Source organism: Sylvia atricapilla, chromosome 24, assembly GCF_009819655.1.
Source record: "Sylvia atricapilla isolate bSylAtr1 chromosome 24, bSylAtr1.pri, whole genome shotgun sequence".
NCBI lineage: Eukaryota > Metazoa > Chordata > Aves > Passeriformes > Sylviidae > Sylvia > Sylvia atricapilla.
Window position 1 is genome coordinate 4448425 of NC_089163.1, and position 19271 is coordinate 4467695.

The 19271-nt window shown below is 52.4% G+C and overlaps 1 long non-coding RNA gene across 1 annotated transcript; it reads left to right on the forward strand.

The window, feature by feature from the left end:
* The first annotated feature begins 5000 nt into the window (after positions 1–5000).
* Positions 5001–14485, forward strand: LOC136371217 (uncharacterized). Its single transcript, XR_010745301.1, has 2 exons — positions 5001–6049; positions 13850–14485. It is a non-coding gene; the product is annotated as an uncharacterized lncRNA (long non-coding RNA).
* The last annotated feature ends 4786 nt before the right edge of the window (positions 14486–19271 follow it).

Genomic DNA, 19271 nt, shown 5'->3' on the forward strand with positions numbered 1-19271 from the left:
GGAAGATGCAAGCTTGTGGATGGGCTGGGTTCTGCAGCTCTGCTTCGCGTGGCCAGGGGAGGATCAGGACGGGTGACTCAGGGCAACTGAAAGTTTTGTCCTGGCAGAGCTGCCTGAGATCCAGGTCGCTGAGACCTGTTTTTCAGGTTCCTTCCTATTTTTGTTATTCACTAGCTCAATATTCCTGAAAACAAATTGTGTTGTTGTCACCTGATTGGCATCACAGGCGTCAGAGCGTGGAGAGTGTCCCACGTGGGGAGCCTGTTTGGGTGGCTGGGTCTCAGCCCTGCAGTGCCTGGCTTTTGGCTCTGCTGTGGCCATGTGCAGCTCCCAGTCCTGTGGCTGCCTGCAGCCAGAGCTGCTCCTCTTGGGCTGTGCCCCTGGATCTGCCCTGTACTGCCTGGGGACCTGCTCCCCAGCAGCTCCTCCAAAGCCAGCCCAGAGCACCACAGCCTTTGCTGTCAGAGGAGACCTTCAGACCCTGTTGTGTGTTTTGTGTGTGCTGTGTTGAGCCTGCAGCAGGGACTTCATAGAGCTGTAAAACCTTCCTGAGCTGGAGGGGACCCACCAGGATGATCCAGTGCCACCCCTGTCCCTGCCCAGACCCCCACCAACCCCAGCCTGTCATCCCTGGTGTCCAAAGGCTCCTGGAGCTCTGGCAGCCTCGGGGCCGTGCCCATTCCCTGGGGAGCCTGGGCAGTGCCCAGCACCTCTGGGGAAAGAACCTTTCCCTGCTCTGCAGCCTGAGCCTGCCCTGGCCCAGCTCCAGCCGTGCCCTGGCTGCTGTCCCTGGCCCAGAGCGGGGATTGGAGCTGTCCCTCCACTGCCCCCGGTGAGTAGCTCTCAGGGTGCTCTGCCTTCAGTCTCCTCTGGTCCAGTTGAGCAGGTCACGTGCCCTCAGCTGATCCTCATATCCTCCTCTAGACCCTTCGCTGGGCGTTGGGACAAAACCCCGCTGGGTTTGCTCTCCAGCTGGACTCCTCCTGCAGCAGAGGCGAGCTCTGCTGGCCCCTGGCTCAGGCTGTGGGCTGATGATGGTCCCTGAGTCACCACTGGGTTGGGGTAGGACAGGACAGAGCCACTGCTGTGTGAGAAACTGCTGGCTGTATAGAGAGGAGAAAGAGCTGGCAACAGGCTGATGCCAGGGCCCTTGGCAGAGCCTGAACAACCTCAGGGGGCTGCAGACAGTTCTGGGGAGAAAGTTCTTGTGCTGGAACACTGCTGTTCCCTACATCTGCAACAACGGCCTTCTGGAGCTGGACATTTCTTCTTAGGCCAAGCTTCAGCAGAAAAACCTGCCAGCTAAACCAGGCATTTCACTGATAGGTGATTTTTTGCTTAGTAGCAAACCAGTCACATGAAAATATTTGTTTTGTTTTGAAGAAATAAAGGAACAGTTTTCTCTTGCGTCACCCATTCTCCTTTTTATCGCGGCAGAAGCCGACAGGGAGCAGGGCCTGCTTGTGATCTGAGCAATACAGAAGAAAACATCTGCTGGTGTTTGTGGTGGGGGAAGCATCGCTGTGCCTATCTCCCTGAGCAGCCCTGCTGCTGCTGCCTGCCTGAGCCTCGGTGATCTTGTCATGTCACCAAGGCAGCGTGTCAAGCAGCACTGCTGGCCTGCTGCAGTGCACGTGGAGCTCAGCCAAAGCAAAGGGGCTGGTGGCCAAAGGAAGGCCAGTTCCCATGTGGACAGGTCTTCTTTGTACATCAAGAAAAATTTTCTGGATGTTTAAGTGAATTATTCGTTTATTGGGAGTAAATTGAAAATGCGTGTCTCAGGAAATGCGCGTTGCTGGGCAGTACCTACTGAAATCCATGGGAGTGTGATGTGAGGAAAACGGCTCGTGTTGCTGCTGCCATTGTCAGGATTACAACTCAATTGCCCTTTTTGGGAACACTGACTGCTGAAGGTGTCTGTTGTGGAAGGGACAAGCTGGGGAAAGTAGCTGACTGTCAGGTGGGGAGGAAACCCTCCTGCTGCCACGGCCAAGCTGTGGGCTCATGAAATGTGTTTGTAGCTCCACACTCTGTGGTGTTCCTCCTGCCCTTCAGGGCTTCAGGGACAGTGGTGTTGGGGTGGTGGGTGCAGGAGGGGTAGGAGCAGCATCCTCCCTGCTCCCCCATCCTCCTCCACTGGCCCCCTCCATCTCTCTCTGCTGAATCTGTGGACAGGGCTGGCAGGGTTGTCTCAAGGAGCTCTCCTGAGTATCTCAGTGGGGAAGTGGCCAAAGCCAGACTCTGAGGTTCTCCTGTCACTGAAGTCTCTGTGATGGAATCAGCAGAGACATGAGATGGTTCCAGTCATATGCTGGCATCCTTTAGATATCTCATTTCCTGACACCAGTGGCTGCAAGTGCTGCCAGTTCTGGCCTTGGCAAGGGCTGGGTTGGGCTCTGCAGTTGAAAGCAGAAATGAGTTTAGGGAAAAGTTGAGGGCCTGAAATGGGAAAATCCACATTAAAACCTGCAGTCCCTGGGAGACACCAGCGAAAGGCTGGGGGACAGCTCTGGAGTTACAGGCCTCTCACCTGGGACAAAGTTGGAGTTTTTGAGTGAGATTTGGGCCACCACAACTCTTCCTGTGTTCCAAGGCTGTGGCTTGGTTGTGCTGCACTTTTCAGCAGCACTGTGAAAGCATTCCCCTCTGTTGGGGTGAGCTGGCTGTGTTACCATTGTCCTGAGGGAACAACACATAGAACTGTGCTCCATGGCACTTTTGCAGGCAGCTGAATTGTCTTCTCACTGGTGCAGTTATCTGACGCTTTAGGGACTTCAGCATTTCTCACAGGAGCTCATCTAGTGCTGGAGCTCTTGATAAGCAGGGAAGAAGGGCACTGGGCTGGGAGGCAAGATCTCCTTCCTGCTTCGGATATGTGGCATTAATCTGGTCCACTGTATCTCATATGATGCACCCTCAATCTTGGGGAGCAATCTGGACCAGCTTTAAGCTCCCACCTTGGTGGCACTGCCAGCTGTGCTCCAGAGAGACTCCATGAGAGGGTTCAAAGGGTCTTGTGTCTCAGGAGCTGAGCTCCCTCAGAGCTGAGCAAAGAGGAGGCTGGAGCAACCAGGAGGAGGAGAAACAGCAGGAGCCACGTTGTGTCCAGGGCAGTGCAGCCCCACCAGTGTCTGGGAATTCCCTCCTCTGGGATTTTCAGCTGGATGTTGTCAGGTAGGAGGGTTTGGTCTGGGCTTGGACTCAGGGGGACTGGTAAGGTCCAGGATGGATGTGGGTCCTGCAAAGTAGCTCAAGGCAAGAGAGCTGCTGCTATTCTCCCCACATGAGCAGCTGATCCAAGCTGCACGGGTTTCTGCAGCATTCCCAGCTAAGATCCCCTTCCCCAAAGCTGTGTGAGCGATGCAGTTTCCTTCTCAAGGTGTGGGAGCAGGTGACACAGCACACAGGCTTTGCAGGCACTCCTGGAATGATCACCATTCACTGGAGACAGCATGGGAGTCGTGTGTGTTCCATGGCTTCATCAAGATTTCGGCGTGTTTCACAGCCTCTGCTCCATGGCCACGGGGGAATGCTTTTGAGCTGGTGACAGGGTGACCCAGTGTCACTGCTCAGGAATGTGGCAGGTGCTGCCCATGTTTTGGACTGTGCAGCATTTGGGTCCCTGAGCTTTGGGTGTGTGCTGGACCAGGAGATGTTGGGGTAAGGGGAGGACAAGGCAGGTGAGGGGGTCTGAAAAAACACAGGGGTTTTTTTCTGGTGGCTGAATGCACTTGCTGCTCTCTCAGGGCACCCACTCAAGTGTTGTCCCCAGAGCAGTTGCCTTAAGATATTGCACTGGGATGTGGTAAGGTCTGTGGCTGCAGCCTGGAGTGGTCTGGCTGGAGCACTGTGTCAGAACAAAGCTGCTGCAAACCTGCAGATCAAGGTCTGAATCCCTGCAAGGCTCTGCACTGCTCCTTGGGGCTGCCCACACTCACAGGACTGATGGCAGGACTGGGAGCACAGGTCTCACAGGCAGGGGCAGCCTGCTGTGAGCTCTAAAGTCTTCCAGCCTGACAAACCTTGCTGTGGCCTTATCCTTTGCCTCCAAGGGCTCCTCTCTTGGGCCAGGAGATCCTCTGTCCTCATCAGCTCTGTGCCACAGGGAACAGACACCTCTGCACCTGAAGAGTGCAGAGCCTCTTCTCAGCCTCCTCTCATACAGAAGATGCTCCAACCCCTTCAGTTTTTAGCCCTGTCTGCTCCAGTAACTCCACACCTTTTGTGTATCCTGCACAAAATTCCAGTTTGTGCAGCAGTTTCTGGAAACTGCTTCTCGGAGACCTTGAGATCTCCTCGGGCTTCCAAGCACCTTTGGGAATGCCTTGGAGGGTTGTGCTGCTGCTGTCTCACTGTTAAATTTGCAATCTGCATGAGGGAGCTGGAGCCACCGTGGGTGCCCACGTCCTTGTGCTGCAGCCACCACGGTCCCTGGGGTGTGCCTGCCCTGTCCCTCCACCCCCTGCCCCTCACTGCACCTCCTGCCCTGGGCTCGGAGCTGCCCCAGAAGTGTGGGGCACGTCAGGGGTTTGTGGAGCTGGGCAGTGCCTGGGCAGGAGTGTGGGGTGTGCCTGGGTTGATGGGGGCACTCCCAAGGCCAGGACAAAGCGCACCAGTAGCTGGGAGGGTCCACTGGAGACAAGCTGGGGTTGTTCTGTGCAAGGTGTGAGCAATGAATTACACATGGAAGTGGAGGAGGTGAGGAGATGTGGCCTTCCCCTGCTAGTCCTTTTGTGGGGTGAAAAATATGAGCAGCTTTTGGAGCTGGTGACAGCAAGGAGCAGGAAGAGGAAGTGTGAGGGATTATAAATATCTGTCTCTCAAGGGGCAAAGCAGTGAGATACTAGTTTCCATGAATAGGCTCCTGGAGTATGACACTCTCTTCCCTCTTTCGTGTGGCTGTGCTCCAGATAACAGAAACCACTGCTGATTTCCTGAGCTCACTATCTTTGTCATAAAAACCCCAAACAGCAGCAGTTTATAAATAAGGCTTAGGAAATAGAGCTGCTATTCTGAGGAGCAGTGAAACCAGCAGCTTGTCCAGCTCAACACTTCAGTTCTGGTTCACAACAAGCTTGAGCCGTCACAGAAAGAAACCTGAAGCCTTTCACAAAGAGGAAAGTGGAACTGGAGTGCAGAGAAAATACAGAGTAGAAATACAGAGTGGGGGTCTTGGCTGCCTGCCCCACTCACTGTGCTTAACTCTTCCTAGAATTATAGATTCTCCTGAGCTGGAAGAGACCCACAAGGATCATGGAGTCCAACTCCTGGCCCTGCACAGGACAGGCTTAAAAATCCCACCCTGTGCTTGAGAGTGTTGTCCAAATGCTTCTTGAGCTCCCAAGCTGCACCAGAAAACCCACCTGGACCCTAGCAAGAGCCCAGAGACACAGCTACCTGCCACACCAGAAAACACACAGCTTCTGATTCCCTCTGTAACCTGTGCCACTCCAGGGCTCTAGGCTTTGTGCTTATACCAGTGGATAACGCTCCATCTGCATCTGTGTTCTTCCTCAGGTCGATATAAATGCTGAGGAAACTGTTAATAAGATAGCAGGAGCTGAACTGAGTGCAGGGTGAATGTCTGCTGAAGGGTTTTCTCAGAGTTCAGAGATCCTTGTGCCTCTGGCCAAGGGCTCAGCCCCGTTTTGGGGCTTCTGGGCGCTGCCTCTTCCCTGCCCTGGGTATGAACCTGGGCCAAACTGTGCTGCAGTGCTGAAACCCCACAAATGTGTGGTGCTTTTTGGCTCAGCGTTGTCCCAGAAGAAAAGAACAGGTCTGATGGGATGGCTGTGAATGGGGAAGCCCTCGGGAAGGGAATTCCCCAGCACTTCAGGGAAGAAATGGATTTTATGGACTGGAGAGTGTTTTGAGATCATCAGCAGAGCCCTGACAACTGGAGGGGCTGGAGTTTACCCTGGGGAATGGACAGCAGATGAAGGCAGGAGAAGTCTTCAAGTCCACAAAGAAGGTGGAGGATGGATCTTTCTGCCATGATTGCGGTGCACATCGTGACTAAGAGGTTTCAGCTGCAGGAAGGAGGATTCAGGTGAGACCCAAGGAGGATCTTCCTGTCTAGAGGCAGCTCTTAATCTCATGAGAACTTTAAAATAGGACAATGCAAGGATAGCTGAGCTACCTGAAACTGGAGGGCAGGCCTGTCTTCATCCAAAGACCCTTCTAGCTCAAGGTGATGCCACATCCAGTCTGTGAGGTTCTGTGGCCTATGGGGTCTCTTGTGTCAGGGTGTGCTGAGTGTCCAGAGTGGAGCACCTGCCCTTTGCACCTCCCTGTGTGTTTTTACACTTCAGGCCAAGAGAGGACCAAGCTGCTTGCTGCCACGTGGAGCATCCTGAAGCAGCTTCCTTGAGAGCAGAAAAAACCTGTGTGGATAGCTGTGCCACCCGAAACTTATCACTATCTGCATTTTGACAAGGTCTCAAATGTGTCTTTGGGGGTTGTTGCTGTCAGGGCTTCACACTGGTGGTTCTTGATAGGAGCTGCCTGGCTCATGGGCTGTCCCACAGCCAGAGCTCTGGGTTTCCACAAGGCAAGACCTGAGGTGCAGAAACTTCTGCTGAAGGCATGGTCAGACCCAGGCAGGGCAGGCCACATTTCATACTGGAAACTTCCAAGCTCAGAGAGTAACAGGAATGCAGAGCCAACTCATCTGGAAAGCCCCATCCCATCCCATCCCATCCCATCCCATCCCATCCCATCCCATCCCATCCCATCCCATCCCATCCCATCCCATCCCATCCCATCCCCTCAGCCTCTGACCTCCAGAGCAGTGAAGCCTGGCAGACTCCCACCTTGCAGGAGATCAGTCCCTGCTCTTGCTGCAAGAACAGATGATTTCCAACGTGCTGCCAGCTCTGGCTGTGCAATTGGGCTTTTGCAAGCTGCAGTATTGACAGAACAAGCAGTTAAACAAACAGTGTCTTCTTCTGTAACGTTTATAATTGCTGGCCACAAACCACAGGCAGCTTGGCCTGGCTCCAGGAGAGAGAGCTCTGCAAATATTCCTGTGCTAGAAGTTATCTCCAAGATGCTGCCGCAGCTTGGGTCTCCCAGAGAGAATGGAGAGGGGATGGTTTACAGGCAAAGGTGGATCATCTCAGCACTCTGCCAGGACAGCCTGGGGTCATGGAAGGCTGCTCCTGCTCTCCAGTGCTTCATCTTCTGCAGCTCCCAGGAATTTTCAGGCAGCACATTTGCACCTATACACAGAGTGAAGGGCACCAGGCTAAGGCAGGGTGTGTGGTGTGTTTGTGGCCAGTGCCTGTGGGCTCAGCTTTGAGGAATGGCACTGGCAAAATGGCAAAATCCATGCCACTTTGAGTTCTGTCACATCAAAAATCTTTCCAGTGTTCCCTACTGGTATTTTGGAACTGACAGCTCATTGCAGCTCTGACAATGGGTTCTGCTAATCCAAAAAAAGTCCCGAATATGGCGCTGTAGCACGGATTTCATGTACATTTCATGCATTGTGCCCGTAGAGTAAAATGCTATTTACTGTAGTCCTGCTAGGTTTCCTTGTTTGTACCCCTGACACTATGGATGGGATGGGATGGGATGGGATAGATGGGATGGGATGGGATGGGATGGGATGGGATGGGGTAGATGGGATGGGATGGGATGGGATGAATGGGATAGATGGGATGGGATGGGATGGGATGGGATGGGATGGGATGGGATGGGATGGATGGGATAGATGGGATGGGATGGGATGGGATAGATGGGATGGGATGGGATGGATGGGATAGATGGGATGGGATGGGATGAGTGGAGAGATGGATTTAGTCATCTGCCACCTCGTTCCTCTGAAGCAGCACAAGCCTCAGGGCTTCCTGCTCTCCCTGAGCTGGGACACAGGAGAGGTGAGCAAAAAGCACTTTTCTGGTGGGCTAAGTTTTCAGCCACAGCAGGTTTGTTCAACATCAGAGCCCATCTGTCCATAAAATGGGTCTGACTGCAGTGGAACAGCTCAGGAAGGCTCACAGTTCCACTGGACCCAGCCCATGGCCATTTCCAGCCAACTCCACATTCACTGTGGAGGAACAAGACGTAAGTGGTTTGTCTCCTCAGCTGAGGGATGTAGCAAAGGCTCTCCTTCCTGTGCCTGAGGCAGCCCCAGCTCCCTGACAGGATTTTTAGGTAACAGCAGCACTTCCAGACACAGACTGAGCACAGCCAGCTACCAGTGGGTCACCTCTGGCTTGCAGCTTCCTTGGTGTGGGCTTGATATTTCTGGACCTGGGACATTTCAGCCTGCTAGCAGCTGCTAACATTTTCCCAAGGAAAAATTTCTCAAGAAGTTTCTTCTCAAAATAATCTTGGCAAACAACTCTTCTTTCTCAAAACAATCCTTCTCCAGATGATGTTTTCTCTGGTTTAACCCATGGGATCAGAGAGGTGTCGTTCCTATTCACCAACCATGTTCAGTCTGTATTGGAACACCTTATAAAAAGTGGTAAGAATTAGACAATAAAAGCTTTTCTCTGTGCTCTTTGCCTTCTGAAATATGTAGAGTCTTTCATCTTGCTCTCGTGTCCTGCAGTGACAGCCTTGGGGAAGCTCCAGCAGTTTATCTCCTCCAAGGGACCTGCTGCTGTGAGCACATCCAGCTCTGTGTGCCTGGCATCTCTCTGGGATGGAAGGTGGATAATCTTGGCTGTGTGCCTCTCCCAGCCACAGGAGAGCTTTGCTGGGCATGTTTGGCCAGCTGCAGGACTGAGAGAAGTGGGGCAAAAGTGCTGCTGGGGTCATTTGCAGTGAGATGTAGGAAGATCATCCCTCACTGTGTCTTGTAGGCTGCTCAGAGGGCTGCAGGACACAGCTAAGGGCAAGGGTACCTCCAGCTCAGAGAAAAATGAACTATTGAATTATTGGGCTTGGAAGTGGGCCTCATGTTAGGGCCAAAAGTGGCTGTGAAAAATTTCCTGGAACTGCTATTGCCTCAGCTTATACAAACTTACTAAGAAATCATGGAACTGGGCCAGGTGAATCAGAATTCATTCAGGAAAGAAAAGTCCATGGTTGTCATTGAACCTGTTTCAGAGCTCTTTCAGAATGAAACACTTCCAGGTTTTCTTTGAAAGTGGATGTTTTGAAATCTCAATGTTTTCCTGCTGTTTGTGATAGCAGAACAATGATCTCAAGTTGAGAACAGAAACAGAAACTTGGAATTCTCTAAAATAATGAATGCAAAATTCTGTTTCCAAAAACTGCGGCGGAAGATGTTTCCAAAAATTGAGATGAAAGTCAAACTCTGACATCTTGAAATTCTTGCTGGAAGCAGTCTGTGCCACTTTTAGAGAGATGGCCCAGAGAGATGAGCGCATGTTGCCACTTGTCAATGAGTGGCTCTGACTCTCCTTTCTTCACCCCATGCAGGGCAGCAGGTTCATCCTCCTGTGCTGTGCAGCTGTGTTTTGGTGGTTGCTTTCCTTGCCCAGTGCATGTGGCCAGCTGGGAGCAGCTTTGGTCACACAGCTCACGAGGAGAAAGGAAGAGAAAGGTGGAAGAGGGAGGAATGTGACAAACGGTGGGAGATGGAAAGAGACACATGAGGAGGAGACAGCAGAGAAGGTCAGAAATAGTCCTGGAAAGGTTCCACATCCCATCTCTATGGTGGAGAAGATCCTACAACCTCCTTCCAGGACCTGTGAGCCCAAGAAGTGCTGGGAACACGTCCCAGGGCACCAGCTCCCAGTGCAGCTCTGGGTGCAGGTTGTTTTTGACCGAGTGGAGGTTTTTCCCCGGGTCTGTGCACGGCGCTCTCAGGGCTCTATAAATACCACGGTGCTTCCTGTGGGCTCTGTGAGGAGGAAGCTGCTTCTCCGCTGGGGAGGAGGCAGCAGCAGCCTCAGGGTGCAGGCAGGGTGTGAGTTGGGGGGCACAGTGTGCCATAGCCCCCCTCTGCCCCGGGTGGGGCTGGCTGCCTCCATCCAGCCCAGGTGGCTGAGCCAGACCTGGCTGCTCCACCTTGGACTGGCCATATGTCATTATTTCTAGAAAGCAGCATGTGGGGAAGCCCTGGGGGCTTTCTGGGAATCCAGGCAGGAGGAGGAGGAGGAGGATGAGCATTCAGGAGCTGACAGCAAGGTTCTGCTGGGGGTTGTCCCAGCCCTTGTCTGACTGAGGGGTGTTGGGTGAGAAGATGCTGCTTTGAATGAGGTGGCACTCCTGGAGAGAGGCTTTTAGGGTGGCTGCAGTGGGTTTGACTCACTGGTGTGTGTGACAGCCCTCAAGGGAGCACTGCACCCAGACAGGACCAGGCAACGTGTCAGGGGTGATTGTTCCCAGCCTGGTGAGACATCCAGGCCAGATCAGGGGCTCAAGTCAGTGTGCACCTCTCTCCTGATGTGCTGTTCAACAAGAACACACAAAGCAGATTCAGTGTCCCTTCTGGAGGTGATCTGGGTCCAACTCAGTGCTGTCCTCAGCAGGATCCAAGGTCACTGGATGTTCTCTGGGGCTGCACTGATGAAGGCTCCAGCCAGGTCCTGGATGATCTCTGGGATCTCCTCTATCTGCTTCCAGGGCTGCCAACTGTTTGGCTGTGCACAGCTGTACCTGCAGGGATGTCCTGCTGTCACAGCAGCCAGGCTGGAGCCTCAGGGGACACTGTTAGTGCTGCCCTGGGCTGTGTGGAGGAGCTCTTGGGCAGTCTGGGCAAGGTGAGCACACTCCAGGGCAGGCACCGGGCCCCACTGTGCACCCCACGTTTGGGGATGTGTCCAAATGGGATCTCTGCCTTGGGGACAGGACTGGCCACTGTCCCTGTGGGTATTTCAGGCTGCAGTGCCCAGGTGAGCATGTGCTGGGGTTTTGGGCAGCACCTGCTCTCCTCAATTCTTCTCTCCTGCCCTTCATCCTCCAGAGGCTGGGGAGATGTGCCTGGTGCACACCAGGACACCACCAAAACCGTTTTTGTACTCTCCATGCCTCTCCAGCATTTCTCCACCCTGTTTTGTACCTACTGAGCAGAGCTGCAGCCTGGGTGACTGATACAATCCTGACAGCATTTTGAGGGACACAGCTGTTGGGGTTCCTCTCTAACATTTCTCAGTGGCTGTTTTGGAGTGGTTCAGAGCAGGGGCAAGGAGGTTTGCTGAATCACTGAAGTGCTGATGGCAGGTGTCTGGAGATCTTCAGCCCAGCCTCACACTTGGAGCAGGACTATTCCCAGCACTGGGTCAAGCTGGTTGTGTTTGGCTTTACTTAGCTTTGAAAAATTCTGAGATGAGGATGGGGTGAAGATCTCCCTTTCCACCTGGCTGCTGGGTTGCCCTCAGCCTTCTCTTTGCTATTCTGGCTCCCAGGACCTGGCCCTCTGCAGTTTCCTCATGTCCCTCCTGGGCTGGGGTCCACTGCTCCCCATATTCCAGGTGTAGCCCCACACAGGGCAGAAAATCCCTCTCCTCAGCCTGCCTGGCACATCTCCTCTCCTGCTCTCCAGCTGAAGGTCTGCCACATTTGCATGGGTGTGCTCTGGGTTCTCCTGCACCAGGCAGAGCCCAAGTCAGAAGGAAGCACTCAGCTGATGTTGCATGCCATTGTGAGAGGAACTTGCCTGAGGTTTTGCATTTGGGAAGCCCCAGGGTTCGACTTGAAAACAAAATCTGTCCTCATGCCAGCTCTGGTCCCCAAGGAAGCTCCATCCAGAGCAGATGCCAGGCCGAGCCATGGCTGTCACCCGGGAAGAAGGGTCTTGGGTGGAGACACTTGGACAGAAATGAACCTTTTCAGGCTCAAGAATAGATGGCAAAGTACACCAAGCGAATTTTCCTCTAAAATTATGCTCTAAATACTGCGTAAGCCCCTCTGAGGATACGGAGGATATTTTTGTTTGACTGGAAGTGGCAGCATTGTATTTACAGCTAAAAAGCAGACTTGACACGGGAGCAGGGATCAGGTGAGGGGTGTGTGTGTGTGGGGGGGGGAAGTGACAGATTTTTAAATTGAAAAACTGCCAAAATTGATACGTGTTGACAGAACGTTTCTAAATTATAAGGACTGCATCTCCTAAGACAAGGGAATGTGGGGAAGTGGCAGAGAGAGAGAAAAGCTGCTCCACAGCACAGCCCTCATGGGGAAAAGGCCCCTGTGCTGGGGCTTCAGTCTTGGCTGTCCCCAGCCTGATTGTGGTTCCCCATGAAGTGGGAAAAATGTGTAGGATGGGGGCAGGAGCCAGGAAGATGTGAGGAAACCATCCAGAATCTTCCACTGACCAGGTTCTCTTTGAGGGAAAGCTGAAGAGACAGAAGGACAATTTAAGGTCCCTTCCAACCCTTTCTTTTCTTGTGTTTGGCCCAGATCAGAGGGTGGGAGATGTTCAGAGCCCATCACTGAGGGAAGTTACTCTGTGAGGAAGAGCTTTCCTGCCAGCTGAACACGTGTGCTGAGTAAAACAGCCGAAAAGCAAATAATGAGAACTGCCACAGCTGGAGCTCTGTTTTGGGATGTGGTGGCAGCACTTGCTCTGCACATAGAGCCACATTTCTGGGACATCCATTGCCTCTTTGCTGAGCAGCTAATGGCAAAACAGTGCATGAGAAATCACTCCTGGGTTCCCTCTTGCCTGGCAAGAAAGAGGATGAGCTGGGAGATAGCTTTGTTAGACTTGGAGTTTTCTTTGGGAGAAAAGTGAGCAGGAGGACAGACCTTTAGGTTTCTACCCACTCTTTCTTTCCAGCCCAAAAGGCCCCCAGAGCTCTTGTCTGTGCAGGTCCATGTTCATCCACTCAGGCTCTGGGTAGATTTCTGCCATCCCTGTGATTTGGGGATGTTTCTAGAAGCTGTTTCTCCATTCTCTGTGTGTGGAGTACAAAGGACACACCACGGATTGCACTCTTGTGCTGGGTGTCAGCTGGGCTGTCCCCTGGGGATGGACCCTCTGGGAAACAAGGGCTCTGGTGCAGCTTCTGCCTCCTGCCTGGGTGTCACAGGGCTGCCTAATTCTTTACAAGAGGAAAAAAAAAAAAAAAAAAAAAAAAAAAAAGGATGTTCTGCAGTGGGAAGGTACAGCCTGTGCACTGCCAAGGACAGAGGGAAGGAACACAGTGTGGCAGGGAGGGGATGAACTGTCCCCTACACAGATCTTCTCTTCCATGCATCCATTTCACTCCGTGGCTGGAGCTAATCTGAGTGGAGGCTGCCATGACCCTGCCAGGGCTCCTGCCCTTGGTGACATCTTCCTGCTTGCCCCTGTGCCAGTGCTGGCTGAGTTAATTCAGGGAAAAAATAACCTAAAAAATAACCTTGCAAGGGTGGTTTTTGGGTGAAATCAGCCCCGTGTGTTGGCTGTTGGCATGGCCAGAGACAGTGTCTGGGAAGGGGCTTCACAGGGGCTGGGAGGCAGGTCCTGCCTTGGCAGAATTAGAGGGGTTTAAATTGCAAGAGGACTGACTGCATGGGGTGGAGGAGAGAGGGGAAGAAATCAGTCCACAAATCCCTAGAGTTGGCTGGCATCAATCCAAACAGTCCCTGACCCAGTCCAGCACCCACTGCCTGTGAGCTGAGGCTGCTTCAGCTGCCGAATGACAGGCACCTGGCTTGGAGGCAAATATCCTTTCTCTCTCTTGTTTGGGTTTTTGGGAAAGGTCAGGGTCTTGGGGGAGCCGGTGCTGGGTCTGCCCGAGCAGTCTGACCACAGTGCCTTGGCTCTGTTTGTCCTGACAACACAAGTGGGCAGATCTGGGACCAGGCTCTGCTGCTTTTGCTGGGAGGAACGGGAGGAAAGGAAGCAATTTCTGCAAATTTAGTAAGAAAGTCCTTAAATCTAATTGCTGGAAGTGGTAAGGCAAGCTGACAGACTATAAACAGCTTTGTGACTCTTTTCCAGCTCGTCAGCAGTGCCAGTGGTCCTCGGCTGTGCTCTGGCAGCTCTGCTGGAGCATGTGAAAAATGGGAGCAACTCTCCCCCACTCACAGAGCAACCCCACCTGGGAAAGCAGCACTGCACAGGCCAGAGCAAACACCAGGGGCTGAAGACCTCTGGATGGGGGGCAGCCGGGAAAGTCTGCTTCCATGGGGTGCCCAGATTCAAAAACTGATGATAAAACATTTTCAGAAGTTATCTACGCTCAGTTTGTAGCAAAGGGGAAAGTCAGGGCTAAAGTTAGGTTTAAATTGCAGTGACCCTTCCAAGAGATGAGTTTTCCTAATAACAGTGATGTGGCTTGGTGCTAACTGAGAATGAGGAGTGACACAGCTGTGACACAGCAGGAGTGACAGCTATTGCAGAAGGAAATTTCTCAGCGAATGCTAGAGGCAAAAAGGCCTTTTATTTCTGAGAATGTATTCTTGAAATGTGATGTCTCCCTGAGATTTTAGAGAATTTCATCTGTATCAGAGGCTGAGAGTGTGTGCAGTTTCATTGATGGGATCAGTGGTGGACATGCTCCCTGACACCACTTTTAGAGTGGCTGTTCTCTGTGTTAATATTATCTCATGTGCTAATAAATAATTTTCCTGTAAATTGTCAGAAATTTCATTTTTGCTCCTAGAAGACAGTTACTCAGAGAATGACAGAATGTTATGTGCTCTTCAGATGTCACCCAGACATGAATGCCTTGGGAGAGGGGACTGTATTTCAGCCTAAATCACTGAGTCACCAGGACACGGCTGCTTTGTGAGCTGACAGAGTGTGGGGTGACAGCACATGACTCAATGTGACGTAATGCAGCAGAGCATGACATCCAACCCTTTTATCCTGTGGGGTCTGAATGCACTTGGCAGAAGCTGGGCACAGGTTGAGCCCCATTTGCACATTTGGGGTGTAGCTGTCCATGGACTGAGCCCCATGGGGAAAGCAAAGAGCTGCTTCTCATCACTGGGGAGCCAAATCAGACACTGCTGCTGCTGCTGAAAGAACTTTTCTGCTTGAAAGCAACAGGTTTGAAACTGTTGGATTGTGCATTATGAATTCCCTCTGGCTCGCTTAAAAATCTTATCCTTAATTCCATTATTACAAATCATGTGCTGTCCTTTTGCTGCTGAGAAACAGAGTGGGAAGGGGCAGCTGTTCCTCAGGTGAAGCTGGGAGAAGACACCAGCCTCTTGGGAAGCAGAGGCACCACTGAGGTGCAGGGAAATGAGGGTTTTTCATTGTCCTTGTGTTTTCAGAACTGCACAGCCCTGGTTTTCCATCCCTCAGTCACTGGCAGCCTGAGCCTGCCCTGTCCTGGGTGGGAAGTGTCTGACACCCTCCAAGCCCCTGCTCCTGTCTTTGCCTGGTGGTTGTATACTGGTTTCCAGGAAATGTCCTGAACAGTCAGAAGTCCCTGAACCCCTTCAGGGGACAACAGGGAATGTTTTCAAACTGAGACAGGGCAGGGTGAGGTGCCAAGTTAGGAGGAAATTCTTCCCTGTGAAGGTGGTGAGGCCAGAAGGTGCAATCCTTCCTCTGCCTCAGTCCTTACTGCTGAGGCTGGCCCTCAGGAGTCACAGACCTCAGAGTCAGAGAAGAAGGCTGAAGGAAGGATCACTTCCACCTGGACATAGATGGTTGGGGTGGAGATCAGCCAGATGGACACCCATAAATCCATGGGACCCCCTGGGATGCACCCGTGGGTGCTGACAGAGCTGGCAGAGGTTGTTGCTAAGCCAGTCTCTGTTAGGAACAGCTGCTCAGGGAGATCATGGGGGTGTCCCTCTCTGGAAACACTCCAAATGTTCCTGGAGGTCTTCCTGTCTGCCTGCTCTAGATGACCCTCCCTTGGGGGTTGTTGGACTGCCCGATCTCCAGAGGTCCCCTAACAATTCTGTGGTGCTGTTCCCCAGAGCAGCTGTGGCTGGAAATGTCCAAGGCCAGGCTGGACAGGCTTGGAGCTCCCTGGGACAGCAGGAGGTGGAAGGTGTCCCTAAGGGGTGGAATGAGATGAGCTTTAAGGTCCCTTCCAACTCAAACCATCCTCTGTCTCTAACCCCTGGTGGGATGGAGTATTTGGCTGCTGGTGCACATGAATCAGAGGCCTCCACCACCCCAAACATGTGATGCTCTGGGCCTCAGTGGTCCCATTAGTACAACCAGTAATTACATTGTCCTGTCAGTGATAATATTCATGTGCTATTTATTTTATCAACGTTCAGATCAACTGGGATTATACCAATGCCTATAGTTTTCCCTCTTATCACCGTGGCAAGTCACATGTGGAGTTTGAATTATCTGATGTGATGGTCATAGTTTGGTTCAAGCCAAAACAACACCGAGGCCCAAGAGTTGTAGGGCCAAAGATCTGACTCCTGTTCTCTGCAGGGACTCTGGTATTTCCAGCAGGAGTAGGACACAGAGCAAAGCTCCAGCTCCTCCCTGGGCTGCAGCCTGGGCAGGTTGGGTGGTGCAGGGACATGGGGCTGCAGAACGCACTCAGAACCCACCCATCCATGGACTCTTCTGGCTTTAACTCCATGCAACTGAATGGTGCTATTCCCAGATTCAGGTTAAACGCTGGGAAGGTCTCCAAGTGCTCATGCATGGCTCAGACAGGGACTGCTGTGAAGGTTTTAGTCCTTTAGGGGCCGGATTCCATTCAGACGGAATTGGAAGAGTTTTATTCTGATCTTTGCAACAGACACTGACAAATGTGATTTCCCTACGTGTGAATGAAACCCCTTGGGACTGGCTGAGCTAAAGAATGAGCTTGTGTATAGACAGAGAGCTCAGAGAGGATTCATCTGGATCCTCCCAAAGCCAGAGCAGCTCTTCTTCTGGCTCCAATAAGAGCTGGACAACACCTCACTTAAAAGCATCCTGCAATTTTGGATATAAAGCAACACCCAGTGTGGTGTGAGTTAAGGAGCTGAGGGAAGTCTGTGGCCGTGGTGAGTGTAAACAGGCTGAGCCACAGGGAAGTAGTTTAAGGCTTGTGCAGGAGAGATCATGGCTGGGACGAGGCGCTGTGATGGTTATTCCCAGGGAGCACAGGCTGCAGGGCGCAGCATCAGAGCTCTGCAGGGCAGAAACAAGAGAAAGCCCTTTGGGAGTTGGATGAGGGGGGCAGGTGTGGGAGAAACATCCACCCCATGGACAGGCACACTGCAAGAGGCGCCTGGGTGGTGTCCTGCAGTGATTCAGGATGTCCCAGCAGCAGCCGGGATGAGTGGCTGGGGTGGGGCAGGCAGGAAAGGGCTGGCATGGCACAGCTGCTGTAGCTCCTCTGGTTCCTCCCCAGCCCTGTTGCTGTCCCGGGAGATGTTTTGCTGGAACATGCTGTCTGTGGAGCTGCCCTGGGGTGGTTCTCTGGGAGGGAGTCATGTGTGCACTTTGTTATCTGCTCTGGTGAGAAATTGTCAGGCTGGCCTTTCTGTGGGGATGCCAGCAGCCTGATGCCAGGTCCAGGTCTCTGGTAACCTGCTGTGCCCAGTGCAGTCACTGCTCAGGTCCCAGGAGGTTTGGAAACCTTTTTGTGGGTTTTTTATCATCTTTTCTTCTATTGGAGTCAGGAATAAATGCTCAAGAGATGCAGTTCATGTTTGGACTCAGTTGTTTATTAATTCTTATCTGTAGTGCAGTCTCACAAGTTGTGAGTTCTAGCTAATAACGTGAAAAATGACTCTGTCTCTATCTCTTTCCAAGGTCTTTTAAGAACAAATTGTCCAATTATGAAATGACACTTAAACTATCTTTCTATCCAATTACAAAATACCAAAACCCAAACCCATGAAGAAGGAGGTGAAAAAGAAGGACTGGCCTACACCCTAAATCCTCCATCTTGCTTTATCTATATATTACTATATACTAAAACCCTAAACTCTCCGTTTTCCACCCTGTGATATCACACACTTCTATTCAAACTCCACAATCCCAGTGCTGTCACTCAGTTTTGGAAGCTTGTTCCATAGCCTCAAGTCAAATGTAGTGTTTGCTTGGGGGTCAGTGCCTGTCAGCACAGAAAGTCTGAAATTCTCAGTGCCCAGGGTTCCAACACCTTATCACTCGTACAACCACCTGACAAGAGGTTTAGCAAGGTGTGGGTCTGCCTCTTCTCCCAGGCAATTTGGACAGGAAAAGAGGACACAGCCTCAAGTTTGCACCAGGGGAGGTTCAGGTTGAACAGCAGGAAGAATTCTTTCACAAAAAGGGTGATGAGGCATTGGAAGGGGCTGCCCAGCGAAGTGGTGGAGTCTTCACCCCTGGAGGTGTCCAGGGAACATCTGGAAGTGGCATCCAGTGCAGGGTGACAAGGTGGGGAGTGCTCCCAGGTTGGACTTGATGATCCTGCAGATCTTTCTCAAATGAAATGATCCTGTGATTCTTGTGCCACTTGTGCCACTGGCCCTTTGCAACCTGCCCCGGGGATGTGGCTGTGCCAGGAGCTGTGGGCTCCATCCCAGCACCTGGGAGGCATCTGGCTGGTGCAGCAGTGGGGATGAGATGCAAACAGCCCTGGGGCACTTGGAACCTGTGCATTACCAGGCAGAGCCAGAGAGAGGAGGCTGCAGGGGTTCCAGTGGGAGGCACATCCTCAGCCCCTCTCCCTGCACATGCAGGAGCAGCTGTGCATGCAGAGCTGCAGCCCCTGGTGTCCCCACACCTGCAAACCCAGCCAAGGGGGCTAACAGGAGAGAAACTCCAGTTTGATGACTGGGGTTGATCCTTTTTTCCTTTATTGTCCACCCATCTGCCAGGGCTGAGGTGACTTTTCACAGTCACATGGAGGTTGCCTCCAACTGCAGAGGGACCAGTGGGTGCCACCTGCCAAGGGCACATCCCCCTGTCCCTGGGCCTGTTGTTTGGTTGATGTTTAGGGACAGGATGGTCTGTGTGCTGTGCTCTGTCTCCCAGGCATTGCCCTAAGGACTGGACACCAGCTCTGTGTCTGGACAGATGTTGCCCAAGGCTGAATGACTCCCTGGATGATTCTTCAGTGACATTCAGCCAAAATGCAAAGTGTCTGTCCTTGGGGGACAGCAGATGGGTTAAGCAATGTCCTGCTGCCCCCATCTGCACTGGGGCCTGCCATTGACTGACTTGGACAAGAAAGTGGTGCAGGAGAGGTGGATTCTCGAGTGGTTGTGCTGCAGCTTGTTCTGCAGTGAGAAGAAGGGCTTGTAATACCAGTGGTGGTCGCAGAAAACCCCCCTGCTTGGTGCCACCAGATGACAACACAGGGAATGGCTGGGGTTTCCAGGAGAGCTGTCCTGGCTCAGCAGCCACCCTCCCCTCAGTGACACTTGAGCCTTAGGAGACATCCCCAGGAGATGCTTCAAGAAGGTTCATGCACAAAACCTCACACTCAGGCTGGAACTTTCCCAAAGCAGTA